At 37.0% G+C, this 21,721-nt stretch overlaps 1 pseudogene; it reads left to right on the top strand.

Annotated features, from left to right (window-relative positions):
- Nucleotides 1-676: 676 nt before the first annotated feature.
- On the top strand, nucleotides 677-17,537 carry LOC127654633 (PMS1 protein homolog 1-like; annotated as a pseudogene).
- Nucleotides 17,538-21,721: the final 4,184 nt, after the last annotated feature.

Raw genomic sequence — 21,721 nt, 5'->3', positions numbered from 1 at the left:
GTTGTGTGTGAAAATCCCAGAAGATCAGCATTTACATATACTCAAACCTGCCTGTCTGGCACCAATAATCATGCCATGGTCGAAATTCATTAAGATAAAAAAATATTCCCCATTCTGATGTTTGATGTGAACATTAAATAAAGCTCCTGAGCCGTATCTGCACGATATTATGCATTGCACTGTTGCCACACAATTGCTGGATTAGATAATCGCATAAATTAGGTGTACAGGTGTTGCTAATAAAGTGCTCAATGAGTGTATTTGTGTGTGTGCCATTTATGTATTAATTTTCAATATAAAGCCTTTGTATAGAGTACAGTTTTACAGTGGCCCTTGTTCCGGAAGCATTTTTCCCATTCATTTTCTTAAAAGGGATTAAACATTTTTTTCAATAAAGGTAAAGTTCTAATCCATGAACCAAACTAACCAGCTCTGAGATTAATCACAACAGTATAAACTTGTATTTATTTGATAAACTTGTAAACACCCCACTGTTCTTATTTGAATGGTTGTTAAAAGTCAATTTCTCTAAAGATTTTTACTTCTGGGGCCCAAATGTTGTAGTCTATTGATCTAAACCCATAATATTCATCGCAGATGATTGACATTTATATATTTGCTCTTAGCAGAAGCAACTTGCGTAAAGTGCACAAATTTATAATTTCAGAATTGAAACATGAAAACAGGCCAGAAGCAGACTTGCACAGAAACTTCTTGTGACCTCAAGCTTACCAGGCAGCTTGTCAAGCAATACTACACCAATTTTCATTCTAATAATGAATCTTTAAACCGCCGGTATCCCCATTTAAAGATTAACTTCAACCATACCTGCCTTGACTGTGGATGTTAACTTGACACCAAACAAAACCGAAGTGATGCTACAGAATAAGTTACAATTCTGTTCAAACTTCCCTACCTACAGATATTTAAGTAAGGGTGCCTACAACACACTGTGCCAGGGAAAGCTGCAAATCCAAAAGTTGAGAACTCATTGTGGTGCAATGAACTCTGACATGAGCATTGAGAAATTCAGACAGACGAGTCCAGCTGTGCTTTTGGAAAACCAATTCACTGTATTTTTACTTGATTTCAAACTCACATTTTAACAATTGTTTTATGCTTTTTACCAGGAAGGAGCACTCTTGGCAGTGGAGACTATGTTGATCTCCTTGTATGGGTTTTACTCCATTGGTGATGATAATCCTCCAAAGTTGTCCAAATTCAACACATGTATTGTACTGATGAGGGCGAGATTGTCCAGTGACTAGTGTAGTTATATCTACACCTAACACAGATGTTAATTTGATGGACCCAGCAGAACTGCTCAAACGTTCTCCCACAAATGCAGATAAACAAAACAGCAATCTAGCTTTATACAACTTTGCAAAAACCAACTCCTCCTTATCTTCAGAGGATTGGGTAATCAACAGAAGCTTGAGTGATTCTGACAGTATTAATTTCTCATTTACTGCTGACGATGTTGTAATAAACACTACAGCTGTTCTTAACTCCCTAAAGCCTTCTAAGAGTAACATTGCCCATGGTCAAAAGAGTGAAGAAGTATCTGCCTAGAGATGGAGCATGGGCAGGGCCTTCTCAAATCAAATCACAGGAGATTGCCTAGAACCCATAAAACCCCATCTCCCATAAACAAACCAAAACAGTGGAACAACTAAAGTGGGCCTACAAGTAGGGGGCTAGCCCATCCAAGAGGGCTTCCAATGTGATTATGGAGAAAATGACCAAGCTGACAGCCTACAACCTGATCAGCAACAGCTCTGTGCGTCATCCCTCGTCTGCCTTTTCACTGTTTGAGCAAGACACCAGATCGCTCGTCCTCCAAGAGAACCCAAGAGCCAGTCTGCAGGATGTCAAAGCTGCTGTGAGAGAGAGAGAGAGATGGAAAAGCCTCAGGGAGGAAGAGCGAAAGAAGTAAGTTTCCAGATTTCACCCTCGAAGACACCGTTTCCAGTAGTTGTGATTCACTTTCTCTGTGTAGAAAGAGATAAATAGGCCTGCCACTGCCATGTGTAAAATGTCAATTGGAATGCCTTGGACTGGCTTGTTTGTGTTGCTACCCAATGGAAGAAATGTTGCTTATTATATTCCTGTTTTCCATTGTAAAATAGGTATTCTATTTTCCAAAGAATGCCATGCCTTTCAGTGCCCTGCAGTTTCTTATGTGAAAAGCATCTGGTTCATTCTATCTCAGATGAAGTCCATGTCTGACACATTTATTAGTTGTATATAAGCTCTAAGAATAGTCTTTTTTTTATTAAGCTACACTGCTGGTCAAAGGTACTAGGTACTAGGTACAACACCTACTCATTCTTAATAAATGTTAGGTTATAATGCTCTTCTATATTGTTAGATCATTATTTGATAAATTACAGCTGCCATGATCAATAGAAAATGTACAAAAACATTTTTTTGATATAAAATTTCATTTAGTGTCTGCTTTCTGCAGGTGGTAATAGTGTGATGTTATTTGCGCTGGGCAAATAGCAACAAGCTTTCTGAATAAAGTGCAATCTATATTAAACCTAAATTGCATAGAAAGAAGAAGTGTTTGCACTTACAAAATGTGCGTTTACATGCACTATCTTAAGATTAAATTAATAATTATGCTTACTAAGCCGACAATAGCTGGGTTTCCATCTAAATGTTTCGCATTTAAATGCATTTAAAAAAAATTGACAAAAATTCAAATCGTTGCTCGTTTCCATCCACTACGTCATGCGCATTATCTTGAGAGAGCTGCCTTGTCTTGAAGGAGCAGCTAATTTACCTCCTTGCTTTGTGGGAGAATTTTATTTGCAGGATGGCCAGACACACAAAGCTATCACGCACACATAACACGTGAACGAATGGTCAAAACGTGTCATTTTTTTTGCGAGTTTCCAGCACATTGATTCCCATTATATCTAATGCAAATCTCTAGAAAATCCACTTCTTCCTAGCTAATTTTGAGAGTTTATTGAGATTACAAGCATTTCCACTATGGATTTATTATGCACAATTTCTCAATGTGCATAAATATAGTTGGATGGAAACCCAGCTAATGTGTAAGGTAATATAAACACCTTAAATGGCGTTCTTTTATAGGTATAAGGTCATAAATGGTTTTAGCAAAAACCAATTGGCACACCTAGACTATTGTCCATTACCCTCATTTGCACTGCACCTTTATTAGCATTCTTAACCGTGTTTGCGCAAGTGTTGTGTACATGCCTGTTTACGTTTTCACGTCAAACGCAAGGAATGAACCTCATGAAAACAATGGTTCTTAAGTTGTCTTTTTTTTAAATATACAGCTCATTGATCGCCAGCACTATTTTAGAACTGATTGCGCTTGTGTAAACTACATTGTGGGAGGTTAGTAAATAAAATGCATGTTTTTGTGCTGAAATACCACGCGAAAAAGTGGAGCAACTGTTCAAACAATTCACCCCTTAGTTCAGGAACAAAATTCATTTGTAGGCACAATTTGCATTTGTCGACAAAACTAATCGACCAAACAAAAAGAGGTTGTACCTTCCCAAACAAATTGTCTCAATTAGAGGATGCCATGTCAGCATACTTAAATGAATGGAAAGTGCATTTCAGCATTGCTACTGGCACTTATGTAATGTACTGATAAAGTAATCTGTTTGAATCCTGTTGTGCATTACTGATTTCTTTAACTTGAAATAGGCCTTATCAAGTACATTGCCAGTACCTTTTGCTTTTATTCTGGCACATACAGTATATAGTAATATGCACTTCTAAGAAACATTTTTACACGAGTCCATGTAACATGGGTTCATCACATATGGGCACGCTGAGCAAAAGGGCTGAGAGATTGTTGTCATGGATTTTTTGGGGGGAGTGGGGGGTTCATGAGTTTTGCAGGTTGAGCAGGACCCCTACTGTACCCCCAAAACCATGCTTGTTATATTTTGGTTGCAGTGGTCTGATGCAGCAATAAAATGTCTGGCACTGATCCAGGGACTCTATATGAACTTGGTTTACATCCAAAGTGCCCACACCGAGGGAGTATTGCTTTCTTATTGCACAGTTTATGTGCGTTTGATCCTGGTTATGAATTCCAGGCTTATAATGCAAACACTGCTCCCTAAATGGCTTTCATCATGCATTTGCAAAGTGTCCAGAGAGGTTCATCTCAAAAGGGGAGAGCAGTAGCTAAGAGTATAGCATCTAAATTTTCCATGTACTATTTCCTTACTGCTTGTATCACAGTTGTGACTGGAGATGTTATGGCCTGCTTCAGGTCTCAATTAATGCTTTGTAGCTGCAGGTCACAGCTTGCAGGCTGTTTTTTTTATCCATAAAAGGAGTATTTCATTTAAAAATGAAAATTCTGTCATGATATACTCACGCTAATGTGGTTGCAAGCCTTAAAGACTTACTTTCATATGCAGAATTTTATGAATACTCCAGCCCATCATTTCAATGGAATGGCAGTGGATAGTGCATCATTTAAAGCTTAAAAAAAGGACCCAAATGTATCATACAAGTAGTTCATGCAACTAGTCTGTCATATTCCAAGTGTTCTGAAGGAATACAGTTTTGTCAAGAAACAACCGCACATATTTTCATGTGAAAACTTGCTTTGTTTTTAGTTCTTGTGTAAAAACAAGCCACTTTAATGAGCTTCTCTCATTGCGCTCATTAACGGGCAAGGGGCGTCAAGATTTGACAAACCAGAAATACAATGTCCTCAAAGCCACAAGTCTAAAGAAGAATGGAGAATATATCAATATTTCCTAGATTGATAACTTTTATGGACAAAAAGTGCTATTGGATGTTTTTCAATGAACGCTTGTCATGGATAATTGACCCAAGTGTGGCGAACTGGATTCATCTGGCAATCGCATTTCCATAACAAAGGTATGAAGTCCTGTTTTGATATTGCATGTTTTCATTTGTACTCCTGGCACAAATAACTAAATTGCTGTTTCTGGATCTTAATTGCTATCGTGAAACAGAGAACGGATATCAATGTTGAACCCTTAGACCTAATTACATTTATAGACAGTAAATTATATATTAAATGTAAGCAGAGTGACGTCACTACTGTGTGCGGGGTAATTGCGTATCAACAGGTTAACAACCTTTCAAAAAGAACAGAGGGGTGTTTCCAAGTTAATAAAATAAATAAAAGTGTAAACTGTTGTGACTGATCTCAGAGCTGGTGAGTTTGGTTCATGGATTAGAACTTTACCTTTATTGATAATACATTCCTATATATTTACTGTGCATTTTGAGAATAAATGGGTTCAAACTAAAAAAAAAGGTTTCTTTTAAAGTCTTTATATGGAGATAAGATGAAAATAAGGTGCATTTGGAACTGTTCTGAGACCAGTGCAGACAGGCAGCACACTGGAGGTTAAGTAATTCACTAAATAGGGTGCAAGGGAGCATCTTATAGCTTTCAATGCAGCTAAGTGCATTCAATCATAAAATCCCACCAAAAGTTCAGTTTCAGGCTGCAGATGATGTTTGGACCACTCAAGATGTTTGGCAGACATGGGGCAATGATAATCAGTACATACATAATATTTAATGTTAGTACATAGTTGTTAAGGCCATCTAATATAAAGTGTGACTATTAAATCAGCTTTACAGAAAATCAGCTATAATGTCTGTAACGGCTCAAAAACATGAATAACCAACACTACTGGTAACATAAACAATTTGATGGAGAAAAATATCTGACTTTTTAGAGCTTGTTTTTTTTTTTGTCACAACGTAGTCTCGCTGTCCACATTTGTGGACATAGATTTTTAGGAAAGCTTTTTTTTTCTTGTTTATTAGGTGCTACTAGTTTCAAATTAAAAAGGGAAATGGAAAATGCACACTGCAGTCACTCGGGGGTCTCAGGAGGTTAAAGCGAGGCACTATCCACTGCCATTGTGCTAAAAATGGAACCAAAATATTAATTAAAATATGTTTTGTGTTCCGCATAAAAAGAAAGTCGAAAGGGTTTGTTACAACAGTAGGGTTTGTAATTTATGACAGAATTTTTCTTTTTTGGGTGAACTATTCCTTTAAATGTCATGTACAAAGTCTTTTTATACATTCTCACTGTTCAAACTGCAAACTTTAGTCCCAAAGCCCTCAGGTTAAGAACCCATTTCAGTGTACATGGCAGGGAATACCCTCCGGCTTCAACCTTCTGCTCCATTATGAAATCATTTATCTCCCCCATTGGCCTCGTATTGCTTTGCACTTGCTTTCAGCACATTTCATGCCTGCCTTTTGATTGCTGTGGTTCCATCAGCATGTTGATTTGCATCTTTCTCTTTCACCCGAGCTGTATGCTAAGAAACCATACAGCGCATTTGAAAAAGTGCCCGGTCCATTGTACAGTAGCAAGCACCATGCAATGGCACAGCTGTTAATTTGCCAGCCCATCGAGAAACTTCCAGTAGAGGGTCAGGGCCACATATTTTTACAGCCACTCTCCCCCATTCCCTCCTGCTCTATGGCCCCCATCTGGTCACAGGTAGCAGATGTTTTTTTTTATTTCGCCTGTTTCTCCACATTTTTTACTCTTTGATTTACAGCAGTCCACTTAGAATCACAAGAACAAATTAAATCAATGTTCCTTGAGTGAATTGAGAAGTAAATCTGAACAGCAAGTAAAGTATTTAATACCTTATACTTTATATTTTTTAAAGGTTTAGTTCAAACAAAAATAAAATGATCTCATCATTTACTCACCCTCATGCAATCCCAGATGTCTATGACTTTCTTTTTTTCACAGTACACAAACAATATTTTTTGGAATATTATTTCAACTCTGTATGTCCATACATGTGAATGGTGAACAGACATTTCAAGCTCCAAAAATCACATAAAGGCATCATAAAAGTAATCCATTCGACTCCAGTGGTTAAATCCATGTCTTTAGAACCAATATACTGTGGCAAGAAAAAAATATGTGAACCCTTTGGAATTAGCTGGTTTTCTGCATTAATTGGTCATAAAATGTGATCTTATCTTCATCAAAGTCACACGTATAGACAAAGATAGTGTGCTTAAGCTTACGTCACACAAACAATTGTAATCTTTCATGTCTTTATTAAACACATCCGATTAAACATTCACAGTGCTGTGGAAAAAGTAAGTGAAGACTTGGATTTAATAATGATCATCCTTTAGCAACCAGAACCTCAACCAAGCTTTTCTGATAGCTGTGTGCCCTGCACAATGTTCAGATGGACCATTCTTCCTTACAGAACTGTTTTAGCTAAGCCATATTCTTAGGATGTCTGGTGTGAACAGCTCTCTTGAGGTCATTCCACAGCATCTCTATTGGGTTAAGGTTTGGGCTCTGACTGGGACACTCCAAAAGGTGAATTTTCTTTTTTTTTAAGCCATTATATAGTGGATTTCCCTTGTTGTTTAGGGTCATTGTCCTGCTGCATCACCCAAATTCTACTGAGCTTCAGCTGGCGCACAGCCACCCTGACATTATCCTCTAGGTGATAAACTTGGGAATTCATTTTTCCCTTGATGATAGCAAGCGGTCCAGGCCCCAAATCACGATGCTCACTCCAAAACCACCTCCACTTTACCGTTGGGATGATGTTTTCATGTTGGTATGTGGTGCCCTTTTTACTCCATACATAGTGCTGTGTATTCTTCCCAAACAATTCAACCTTAGATTCATCAGTCCACAAAACATTTTCCCAGTAGCTTTGTGGAGTCTCAAGATGGTCTTTGGGAATCTTCAGGTGAGCAGCAATGTTTTTGTTTGAAAGCAGCCGCTTCCTTTGTTGTGTCCTACCATGGGCACCATGTCTGATTTATGTTTTCCATATAGTACACTCATGAACAGAGATGTTAACCAGTTCCAGTGATTATTTCAAGTGTTTAGCTGTTACTCTGGAGTTGTTTTTTTACCTCATTGGTGCCCTTTGTGTCATCTTGGCTGGATGGCCACTTCTAGGGAGAGTAGCCACAGTACTAAATCATCTCCCATTTGTCTAATTTTGGACGGATGAATATTTAAGCTCTTTGAGATAACTTTGTAACATTTTCCTGCTACAGCTACTAATTTTTGATATCCTTCTGAGATTTATTTTTTGTAAGGCATGGTCCATGTCAGCAGATGCTTCTTGTGAATAGCAAACTAAAAATGTTGGACTGCTTTTTACAAGTCAAAGTAGCTTTAACCCACATCTCCAATCATGTTTAATTAGTTGGATGCCAGGTTTGCCAACTCCTGCCTCTAAATAGCTTTTGTTGATGCCATTAGCTGGGCTTTGTATACTTTTTCCAACCAACACTGTGAATGTTTGAATGATGTATTCAATATGTTCAAGAGCAATACAATAATTTTTGTGTTACTAGTTATTAAAACGGATTGTGTTGTTCATTATTATAACTTAGATATAGATCAAACCAGGTTTTAAGACAAATGTATACATAAATGCAGGTAATTCCAAAAGGTTCTTGCCACTGTAATAGGTGTGGCTGAGAAAAGGATCAATATTTAAGTCTTTTTATTACCATAAGTCTCTACTTTTACTTTCACATTCTGGAAGTGGAGATTTATAGTAAAAAAAAAAGATTGAAATATTGACCTGTTTCTCACCCAAATTGATTGCTTCACTTCAGAAGACATAGTGTATATTTAACCACTGGAGTCATGTGGATTACTTTTATGATGCCTTTTTGTGATATTTGGAGCTTGAAAGGTCTGGTCACCATTCACTTGAATTATATGGACACACAGATCTGAAATATTCTTCTAAAATCTTTCTAAGAAATTCACATCTGGGATGGTTTGAAAGTGAGTAAATGATGAGAGAATTTTCAATTTTGGGTGAACTAACCATTTAAGTCATTCAATTATTTTATAGAAAATTATATAATTATAAAAAATTATGAAACTAACATGGACACAAATATTGCATTTTACAAACTTGGCAAAACATTTTTAACTGGATTTTTAAAAGACCTGTAATTTTAATAATCTTGAACAACTTTATTTGAGTGATTAAAACTATGAAATAACAAAAATGGAAGTAGGGGAATCATCTATTGCCCCAAATCTTTAAGCAAATCAAAACTATCTAACATTTTAGCTTCTTAAAAGTACACACCCTTTGTCTAGATTACAGCTTTGCCCACTCTGGGCATTCTCTCATGCAATTTCATGAGGTGACACCTGGGATGCTTTGAAAACAAGATTGAAGGAATTCCCACGTATACTGGGCACTTGTTGACTGCTTTTCCTTCACTATTTGATCCAACTCATCCATTTCAAACCATTTTAGTTTTGTATAAAAATTCATAGACACTTGCATTTAAGGCTAAACCTTAAGAAGGTTTTCAAGATAATGAGTAACATAAATTCAGTCAAGTGTGACCAAACTTTTGCTGATCAACTACTTTTTGTTACTTGTGCTTACAAAGTCTCTCTTCTGACCACATTTAAATAGTTACGCAGTAGGAAATGCAAAATGTACTACTAAGGACTGTAACAGAATACATGCTCTTGCATCACATCCCTTCTTAGGTATGAAAGCAAGGCAGAAAAGTCTCTGAATGCCTACAACCTTCAAAGGAAGAGGGCAACAGAGGGAGGTGGCCAGTGTGGAGAGGGCAAGAAGCAGATGAGCGCAGACTTCTCATTGAACAAAGCTCAAGGCGTGAAGCGCAAGGCCTCCCTCTCCAACCAGCAGGCCCTGAACAAACTCTTCTCCTCTCAGCCCTCGAGTAAGAGGAGTCCTGCCAAGCTCTCCAAACCCCTCCCGTTCAGTATTGCAACCCTCAAGCAGAGTCTTAACCTCCTCTCCTATAGAACAGCTCAAGTGCACAGGGCCTCAGGCTTGTAAACCGCTTGGCTTCTCATGGTTCCTGGGTTGTTTTATGCGGCAGAAAGCTCATGTTGTTGAATCCGTTTCGAGTGGAGGAGGCCTTGCTGTTTAAAAGACTTCTGGAGAATAATATACTTCCAGCAGCGAGGCTGCAGACCCCTGTACAGCTGACAGATGGGTAGCACATCTCTTTATTTTCTCTCCTAATGATACATTTTGAATGTGTACATACCGATCTGTTTTTGTAGTTCTAAAGATGCATTTACTTTTATGCATTATACAGGATAAATATTGATTATTTCTATGTGTTTGGCTATAAAAATAAAAATATTTCAGTATTCATATTTACATTTGGATTTACAATTTTAAATACTCGTTCTGTAACATTGTTGGCAACAGGCAGATGAAGAAACAATGATGATGATGAAGTGTAGAACCCAGGTGCAGTTTATTTACCTAAGTGAAGTTTGAAAACCATATATCCAATTGTGAATAAAATACTAGACTTGACATGAACAAAACAACAAAGTTACACTCACAATACCTGGTACTCGATAATGGCAAACATGAGGGCTTAAATAAAAGGACATGGGTAACAGGCAAACAAGACAACCATTCACAAGATTAAACTATAAACAAAATAACAAGACTCAATGAACTATAACCAATGAAAAGACAAGACTAATAACAAAGAAATCAAACAATGAGCCAATGAAAACAAGACACATGAACATGGGAAACACATGACAAGATCACACGAGGTGACAGGAAATCACATGACAAGACACCACATGACCAGAACAGGAACTAGAAAATAAAAGACATGAAAACAAGAGCAAAACACATAAATGTGACAAGTACACATCCATTTTTGTACTTGTACATTGACATACAGTTCCTTTTTCCATGATGTTTGGCCAGAGAGCATGGATGTTCTCATGAACATTGAGAAAGGCAGTCCCTCTCTTAATGGAGACACCTACTTCACTGATCCTAGGATTGTGGCAAATGGTCTCCAGATTAGGATTATTCCAGCTAACAGTTTAAGACTTTTTAAATTCATACTCCGTTCATATACTTTGCTTATCTACAATCTTCTGTCAAATCTGTGAATTTTGCTTGAGGATAAGTCTCAGTTGTCTCCACTTCTGAGACTGTCAATCCGCGCATTTTATCATGTGGCTCGGGTGCGTGACACAGCAGAAGAGGCTCTTGCTGCTCTCATCCGCGATCCATGCACAATTTACTATGTGCCCCACTGCGAGCGAGAACCCCTAATCGCGACCACAAGGAGGTTACACCATGTGACTCTACCCTGGCTGGAGTCACTCAGCACACCCTGGATTCAAATTCGCGACTCCAGGGGTGGTGGTCAGCGTCAATACTCACTGAGCTACCCAGGCCCCTATTCTATTAATTATTAACTATTTCGGAGATCGGGTACCCTGGACTAGAGGCAGACCACTATATCTTACATATTAATCTGTGCCGATAGTTGCTTTATGGAAATATCAATAAACTGCAAAAATGCTGATAGTATTATTTTATTCCTCTGTGGCTGGCGCTTAAGTATTCTTCAAGACATTAATCCATGGAATAGGCAGAATTTGAACATTTTTCAAAAGCTAAAATGTGATAAATTTACATTGTCATATTGCATATGCTTTAATCCAAAGCGACTCACAAATGAGAAAAAAACAAACCTCATCTGGTGAAATATAAATAAACAAAACCCTTAATCTGGTAAATATATTTTGCTATAAAAAGCATAATTTGGTGTTTCAGGCTTTATAGTTAAAAGTCCCACCTATGCACCAAAACCGCATCTGGGATTTTATTTATTTTGGACTCTTGTAGCCTCTATGTCTGTGCCCATCAAGAAAAGACCAAGTATTTTTTGTAACATTCTAAAAAAAAAAAATATTTTAAAATCTTTAGACCGATTAATTGGTTATCAGCCTTTTCCACCACCTTTGTTATTGGTATTGTCAAAATCCACTATCCGTTGACATCTACCCCTGGACTGTAAGTAGTGGTACTGTCATCATCATTTAAAAAACATTATCCTTCAACCATTACATTTCATTATCTAAAAAGAGTCATTCAACATGCATGTAAATGAATGCTTTGTTAAATTACATTGTGCTTTTATGGGTGTCAGTGGTTTCATAGGATCTGATATAGACTTACTGTTCCAATCTCCTTAGAGACGGTTTTTCAACTTGGGTGCTTTGGAGCCAATCATGAAATGTATGAAATGGTCTTGAAATTTTTCCATGAAATGGTCCAAGAGTTTGGTCAAAGCTTAGATTTGAACGTTACATGCGTATGACTTCATTTGGAACAATTGTCGACAGATACACATTAATCACATTCATTTGCAAAAGGTCTTATTGTCTCAAAACCGATCAAACTACCCCTTGTAAGCATTTAAAGATATCAATCAACTTTCAATGTACAATAATAAAACATCTAAAACATTTTGTTTTTACTAACTTTTGTATCCATGCTGTTACCCCTGAGACATTAATTCCTGCTGCGCCTAGTGATGAAGTCATTGTTTATACAAATTGCTTAAGTGGAAATTGCTTTGCCAGCATTTCCTTTTCCCTACACAGCTCATTTTGGCCTACTTAATTGTATGAACTTGTTTTTAAAAACAGGGGGTTAATTTTAAGGGATTGTATGACTCCGCCTCATCTTGCATTGTAAGAGCTTTTGAAATTGTCATTAATTTTGCTTAAATTAGGGAGAGATTCAGAAATACTTCTACACACGGTTTGTAGTTTTTTTCTGTGGCAGGCTTCCCTTGAGAAAATGTGCCTTTTATTAATTCATGGGTCATGCTGTTTAAAGGTCTCAAGGATCGTCCAATTTGATTTAACAAAGGTTGGGCCCACTGGACATCATTAATGCCACAGTTCACAAATGATTTAGAAATGTCACACATAACGGCTTTAATAACAGGATTATAGTCAATTATTTCTGACAGAATTGCATGTGTCTGATTAGTGAAGAGTGAAAGTACCTTGTTTTCTTTAAATGTTTCCTTGTGGTGCCTTTAATTATCCAATAATATAAAAACATCTGTTAATTTGTGGGCTTTCTAGTGTCACTATACCATTATACACTCACTGAGCACTTTATTAGGAACACATGTACACCTACTTATACATGCGATTATCTAATCAGCCAATCGTGTGGCAGCAGTGCAATGCATAAAACCATCCAGATACGGGTCAGGAGTTTCAGTTAATGTATACATAAACCATCAGATCTCAGTGATTTAGAGCATGGCATGATTGTTGGTGCCAGATGGGCTGGTTTTAGAATTAATGTAACTGCTGATCTCCTGCGATTTCCACACACAATTTTTTCCAAAAATGACACAAAAAACTTAATGTGAGTGGCAGTTCTGTGGAAGGAAATGCCTTGTTGATGAGAGAGGTCAACGGAGAATGGCCAGACTGGTTCGAGCTGACAGAAAGGCTACTGTAACTCAGATAACCACTCTGTACACTTGTAGTGAGCAGAGTAGCATCTCAGAATTCACAACACATCAAACTATGAGTCGGCTGGGCTACAACATCAGAAGACCATGTCGGGCACTTTATTTGGACCATAATACTCTTAATAAAGTGCTCAGTTAGTGTACTGGTGACAAAGTATGGATCATGTTACCTTTTACATTATTTGAAAACAATGGTACTCCTCTTTCTTGTGTGTTACATGTACTCAATAAAGTACAAAATGCTGTGCTATATTGTGAATTTAGTCATGGTTACAGTGTGTTGTTAGGCACAATGCACACCGGAGTGCTTTCAACCGCTTCACAATATAGCGCTGCCTTAAGTGCCTTTTTATTCTTTTTTTTTTTTAAATGGCTACAACATGAAAAAAAAAAAATACTAAGGACACAAATGTTTATTAAAACAATTTTAATAAGCATCCTTCTGCTAAAAGATATAGTCCCTGGCATGTAAACAATAATAGAATGTGTTTTATGAGTAGAAAGGTGAAGTATTTTGCGTCATAGTTGTTACTGTATAGGTTACTGAATTTTAGCCAGAATGAAATGCTTTATTGACCAATCAGCATCCAGGACCATTTTATAATTGCATGTAAATCAAATAGAGCGCAACAGTCTGGTTTCGGAAGTAAAAATCTTTTCTTTTTCATAGATGAATTGATTTACAACAATAACTTATAAACCTTTAAGTTATTAAAACGGGTGTCCCTACAAATACTGAGGTTATGTGACTGTAAAAAAAACTCTATATCTTTTTCATTTTTAATGTATGAATTGAATATTAAAATGTTTCATAATCTGACACGGAATGTTTTTATTTCAGAAGATACATTGCCCTTTTAGGGGTAAAATAAAAGAAAGTGTTCAGTATATGAATGGAGAGTGAATGGAGAATGGTTGACTTTTACAGAAAATTAGTATTTTCTGATTTGTTCACCAAAAATTATTATTCTCATATTTTTTTATTAACCTTGTCATCTAAAACTCATATGACATTCTCTCTTCCGTGGAACACAAGCAAAGATATTTTAATCAAGTTATGAGGTGTTTTTGTCCATACAATGCAAGTTAATGGTGACCAAATATTTAAGTTTCAAAAAGGACATAAAGGCAGCATAAAGATAATCCATAAAACTCCAGTTGTTTAATCCATGTCTTTAGAAGCAATTCAATTGGTTTTGGGTGAGAACAGACCAAAATACAACACTGTAAACCTTGACATCTGCAGTCTCCTTGGCGATCATGATTTTTTAAGCTTAATTACACTGGTATCATCTAGCGCTCTGCGTATGTGTCAATCATTAGGAAGTGTAATCAAGCTTGAAATCATGATCTTGCCTAGAGACTGCAATGGCAAGATATACAGTAAAAAAATAAATACAAAAAAAAGAGTTATATTTTGTTCTGTTCTCACCTAAAACTGATTGAATTGCTTCTAAAGACATGGATTAAACTACTGGAGTTTAATGGATTATCTTTATGCTGCCTTTCTGTGCTTTTTAGAGCTTGAACATTTGCATTGTATGGACAAACAGACATCATATGTCCATTAAAATATAGTCGTTTGTGTTCCACGGAAGAAAAAGTCCTACGAGTTTGAGATGACATAACGGTGACTAAATGATAAAGTAATATTTCACCCAAAATGATCATTCTCTTAAGTAATTAGTAAAACAAATTGGATTATGGTCCCACCAGACCCTGGGTACACATTTCATATCCAGAAAAATATTATAATACCATGGTACATTATAAAAGACTCTGACACTAAAGTGATGTTTTAATTATGCATTTAAATTGGTTTAAATCTGGTAAGAAACACAGCCGAACATTACATTTTTTTATGCCCTAAAGAGGCATAAAAACTGTAAAATGAAAAATAGAGCAATATATTTAATAAAAACATGAAATTGTGTTATTATGGTCCCTAACGTGTCTGAAAATAGCAATAATTAAATTTTAAGATTTTTTTTAGGGATAAGGACGTCACCAACTTAGTCCTCATTTGACCTTATTTTGCCTCTTGGTTATGAAATGCACTTAAGACTCCCTCTCAGCCCTGTTCCAGTAAGTGTTGTGTTGGCACTGGTAAGGGTCATCATGGTCGATGCTGGCTCACTGCCTGAGCTTTTGCCAGCACAGTGGATTTGCATTTCAGTGTGGTTCTGTGGAGAAACGCTGCCCTTTACGAAGGCAGTGGTTTCTTGAGCCAAATTCCATGAATTTGGCTAAGACTTTCAGCAGATTTATATCCCTCTCAAGAGCACTTTATTGTTAAAAATGGGCATTCCACAAGTAAATGTTTGGTTTTCTGGTTCACCAGGTTCAATATTAATTAGTGGAGCTTGCTAAGGCAAGCATCAGCATTATTTTTGGTAATTCTCTGGGTTAGAGATTAAAAAAAAAAAAACCTTCAAGGAATATTCCTAGTTTAATACAAGTTAAACTCAATCAGCATTTGTGGCATAATGTTGATTACCACAAACATTAATTTAGACTTGTCCCTCCTATTCTACAAAAAAAAAAAAGAAAGAAAAAGACGAAAAATATAAGGGTTGTATTAAGGAACTTACAGTACATAGATCAAACATTAAAATACTCACTGTTTTAAAAGTATAGCCAAAAGATGTAAACAATATGAATGTTAACATGAGTTTAGTGCGATAAAATTGCTAACTAATGTTTTCTGTGTGAAGTTATATCCAATTTTACAACTTAATTACCATGATGACGTAACTCCATAAACCCTACAATGACAAAAAATCTGCAATTTAAACAACATTACAGCTCAAATATTACATGAGTTTTAACAGAGTAATTAATGTAAGTGCTTTATAAAATTATAAGCTTCACATTTCTGCCTTTAAACCCTCTGAAAAATTTAATTTTTTTAAAGGAGGTACAATACCCAAACTTAAGTTGTATTGAACCCAGAATGTTCCTTTAAGTCTTTAGTATTTGACTTACGTAAGTGAATAACTAGTTCTGCATCGCTTTTCTAAGCGATCAGACTTAAGATTTTGGCCTCCCATAGACTTGCCTCCCATAGACTTACATTAAAAGATGGGACCAGAGCCATATCTAGGGACAAGAGGATTATAGCGACTTGGGCCAGTAAGTAACCACCCAGTATAACTTAGCATCGTGGCAGCAATTGTGTGCTTGTAAACTAAGGCTGTCTACCCTCCAATATGCACTACATTAACGATATCATAATTTTGTAAGCATGGTAGATCAACACAGATTTTAAATCACATAGGGAAGGAGAATCCGTTTAGTCTGTACTTCCTTGATGACCTTTCCATACATTTCACCTAGAGCAGAGCTCTTCATTGAGATGTGTCTAGGGAAGAGCAATCATCTTTAAATCATCTGTTGAAAACCTCCTCCACATTGGGTTTTCTTTCCAGTCCACAAAAACACAGTAATAGTGTAATTTGGTGCAGTGCCTGCTTGACTTTGTTTCCAACCAGAGTGTAAATCACAATATTTATTTATTATTTTTTCCTGGAGAACGTTGTACTAGGAGTTTATTAATCCTTGCTCGTTGCTCATCTCGGCTAGGTTCCTCGTCTACTGAGAGGCGTGTTGAAGTGACGGGCATGGCTGACTGCATGCTTTCCTACGGGCTAGGAGACCTGAGGGAGATTTTGCAGGCTGTAAAGGCCCGGGATGCAGTTTGCAAAAACTGCTGAGCAATGTAGACCACTCAAAGTCTCAAACTACCTAGAGGTGAGAGAGGCTTCTTGGAGCACACTTTTTCAATTACCAGTTTTACTTCAGAGTTCTAAATATAAGCATAAATGGTGAGTTTATTAATATTAGACCATGACCATGTTTATGTGCAAATAGTTTTCAGATTAAGGTCCATATTCTGGTTAAGCCTCGATTTTCTCGAAAAGATGCTTTTGTTATAACACTGCATATTCATTAGTTCTTATTCAAGTGTTTAACAATAAAACAAACAAGTTCAACGAAGTGTCTCAAAGTGTTTACATGATCCAAAATTCCAATTAATACAGGCCAGCTTCTTCATATATGTTCTCCTACCTGCACTCTTAGATCCTGTTCCTCTCTCTCATGATGCCTTCGGTTCGTCTGACTTCTATGGGGTCCAGATCCTTCAGCAATGCTGCTCCATGACTCTGGAACACTTTACCTCCAGATATCCGTAATTGTGATCATCTTTCCACATTTAGGTCCCTCCTCAAAACCCACCTTTTTAAATGAGCTCACTACAAATAACTCTTTATTTATGAAGGTATTTATTCTTATGATAATGCTAATTTTATATGTTAAATTTATATTTACATTTATGCATTTGGCAGATGGTTCTACCCAAAGCGACTTACAGTGCACTTATTACAGGGACAATCCCCCCGGAGCAACATGGAGTTAAGTGCCTTGCTCAAGGAAACAATGGTGGTGGCTGTGGGGATTGAACCAGAAACCTTCTGATTAACAGTTATATGTGATTTCAAGGTGTCCTTGAATGTCTTGAAAGGTGCCTAAAAATAAAATGTATTATTATTATTATTAGCTGTATTCTGATATATATGATTTGCCTATATGATTTGCTTTCTTGCATGGAACATAAAAGGATATATTTTTTTTAAATGCACTGGTTTTATTGTGCTTTTGTGTTCTTTTTGAAGCTTGGAAGATCCAATCGGCATTCATTGTAACTGCATGGAAAAAAGCAGCATTATTTCAAGTTTCTCCTTTTGTGTTCCACTGAATAACACTCAAAAAATAGCTCTTTGGCTGAACTTGATTCAATCGTGGACAGTGGCTCCACGTGTTTGAAATTAGTATTTTTTTTAAAGGTGCTCCCAGTAATTTTTTCCTCATTAAAAATGTTTAACTCCTAAAGACATGAATTGTAATTTTGCAATTTATGTTAGAAATCATGACCACTCAGGTTAAAATGAAGAGTCCAGTAATATCAGTTACCTTATAAAAGCTGTTTTATTCTACATGAAGTGGGTCCACACATGACCAGCTGAATAATACTCGCTTAATCTCAGTAACCGTCCTGTTATTTGACACTTTCACTTATTGATTAAAGTAATCATGGCTGGCTGTGAATACTACATTTCTACAATTGCATCTGAAACTGAAAGCTATTGATTTTAAATGATGCGGCATCCAAGACACTAGGTGTCTGTGTGTCTAAGATGACACAAAGACTAAAGTTACTGAGTGCAGTTTTTATTTAAAATTAATACATAATCTCATCACAAACACTTTGTGCAGAAAGAACCTAGTTGAATTGGGTAAACCCACAAAATGTATTCATGTAGTCCCAACTCAAATGGATTAAGTAAACTTTCATTTTACACATTTAAATGATAGAATGCAATGAAATCAATTTATGACAGAATGATCTAAAATTGTGTTGCTTTAGTTCATTTAAATTAAGTAAATTGAAAAAGCAGCAAAAATATATATATTATTATAATTTTTATTTTTTGGTGAAATTAAGTCATACAGCATTGGGACAACAGCATTTTCATCTTTGGGTTAACTATTATTTTATACTGAGGCTTCCTAGTGTTTATGGGAGATGCATATGTATAAGACATCTGTTCAAGTAACCACGGCAATCAGCAGGTATTGAATTTGTTTTCAGCCCAGGTAGAGCTCTGCACTATTTCCTAGAACCAATCAGCTTTTGCTTGATCAAGGTTAGCTACTGAGTGAAGGGAGGTTTACCTTCTATAAAATAAGATTATCTGTGCATACAAATCTCTGAGGAACAGGATTTACATTATGAATTTAAATTCATTTTGTTGAAACACTGTGTACAAATAAAATAGTCACTGTGTATATATAGCACAGGCCACAACATATAATGCACCACTTAGCTGCTCCACATTTGACAGACCTTGTTGATGAATTCAGTTTTTTTTATTAGTCAGGGGGCCAATTCTGAAAAGGGCTTCTGTTAAGACTTTTGTGGACATGTTTTGGTACAAGCTGTCACCCTAATTTTTTAGTTAGAAGATACCCATAGGTAAGATATTAGGGTGGTTGTCAAGCTGAAATTTTTTTTTTTGTGACTTGTACAAGCAATTTCAGGCCAATTTTTTGGTTTCCTGCTCAACACAACATGCCAACAATAAATGTTGAATATCTCCACAACCCCAAGGACCATATACATAAAAATGGTATCAAATGAAAGCCAACACTCATGGGATGTCTGCTGATGTGTCAGAATGAACATTTATTGTACAGTGTAAGAGACAACAGAACTAGAACATGAAAAAAACAATCTCCGCCTAAAGAGAACCAGATTTCAAAGTGAATATCAGCTAGGAAACATAACATAGTATCCCAAAACCTCTATCAATCAGTACCCCTATATATGGGAATGAGTCAAGCCAAGTTTAAAGCTTGTAGGGAGAGAGAGTGCAATGCTGCACAAGTTATAATAGTTTAATGTCAAGGCGGAAACGTAGAACTGTAGATGGTGGTCTATGGTGCTATTTGACTTCATTAATGTAACAGGTTGTAACACAAATTATATTTAATTGACATATCACTATAGTTATTCATTCCATCCTAACATAACTGCTCTCTCACTTCTTTAGGGTTAGTAACTAGTTAGTAGTAATAACTATGTAATAGTCATATGGCAAAGGTATGTTTTTCCCCATCAAAGCAGTGGCACTCAGGTAGGCAGCCAACCGAAGGCACCCAGGGACCATGTCCATGAGCTCAATCTGAGTCCTGGTCAGGGACACAAAAGAAGAATTTACTGTTTTGATAATGAATACCATCCAAATACAAAACATGCATTCATGCATCCAAGGGCATAATATAAATCTAATCTACAAAACAGGAAAAACAATATCATGCCAAATAATCTGAAACAATATAGTTGCATATAATGTGGCCAAACGCAATAATAATGATGTGAGTACCTGAGTATTCTTGCACCAAGCTGCACAGGCACACCCATATGCCCCACTGCAAAATATTCCACTTTTTCGACATCGACACTGCCTGGTACTGCATTGACTTCCACTTTCCTTGCATCCACATATCGTCAGCTCCAAGCACCTGGCCTGTACAGGTTGTTTGGTTAAAAGCTGGGGGACAAGCATTCTATCCTTCATGTGCCAACCACAACTGGTTGGTGAGGGCAACTGTGGATGGGTCACTAGTGACTGTTTCCAAACCTTTGTTTGATAGTGGGCCCTCATGAGGTGCAGAGACAAGGCATCCTGAGTTGGTGGTAAAGTATCCACATTGGCTTTCACTTTCCGAAACAGAGCACAGCGAACATCATGGATTGAATTGCTGGTCGTTTTTGGATCATACAGTTTGCAGACAAACTGTTCTGCTGAGGATAGAATAGCTGGACTTTGTACTTCATCCTCACCAAAGTTGTGGAGAAGATGAGGGCACTGCTGGAACACTTTCCACTCTGTCCTTTTTCCTATTCCAGTGAATTGACTGGTAGTGTCACATCCAGTGATAGCATGAAATGCCAACAGACCATCCAGAATCTCATTTGACATTTTAATATCATGCACTTTAATGTAGCGTGGTTTCTTGGCAGTTCCTGCTTTCATCAAAATTTCTGGGCTCAGCAGGTGTGCAAACACAAGAAGCAACAACAGTACATCTGTGTCTCTGCACTGAATGATGAGCCTCTCATACCCTTTGGTTGTGGCATCAACAGCATGTAGCAATATGCGGGTATCTGCTTCTTTATGTGCAGCCCGTAGGTGGGAAACATCAATTCCAGCTGCCGTTGCCACTTTTTCAGCATCATCAAATCCCCCACTTATTACAATTTCAAGACCATACTGAATGACGTGCCTTTCAAGTTCAATTGAAATGAATTGTGTCAGGTTGGCCTTGTTTTCATCCATTTAAATGAAACTATTCCAGTTAGCTGGCATCTTTACATCATTACTTACAATGGTGCAAATTTTTTGCTGCGTGGTGCTGCGTTTTGCTCTTGTTCCACCCTTTATGGCGTTTTGTAGGTACTGATCAAAGACTAGATCCACTCTAGTAATGTTCCCATGTAGATTGCCAGTCACTTTCTGTATGAAAATGTCAGCATAATCCCCAAAGGTTGATGCATTTGGAGGTTTTCCTATTGCTCTTACTAAAGCCATCCCATCAATGATCGTGCATGTTCTCACAAGAGATGGACTTAGCCCTGTCTCTTTTGCACCAGCTTGTAGTATGGTGGCTAAGTCAGCTTTGCTAGTAGGTCTGAGCACTGACTCTGTTGTGGCAAGTGAAAGGGGGACTGCGCACAGTTCTTCTTGGAGAAGCCCATCTATGTTAACCTCTCTGCCACTGTCCATGGATACAATGATGCGACAGAAAATATCCC

The sequence above is a fragment of the Xyrauchen texanus genome, chromosome 14 (genome assembly GCF_025860055.1).
Source record: "Xyrauchen texanus isolate HMW12.3.18 chromosome 14, RBS_HiC_50CHRs, whole genome shotgun sequence".
Taxonomy (NCBI): Eukaryota; Metazoa; Chordata; class Actinopteri; order Cypriniformes; family Catostomidae; genus Xyrauchen; species Xyrauchen texanus.
This window is presented reverse-complemented; position numbering and strand designations above follow the sequence as displayed.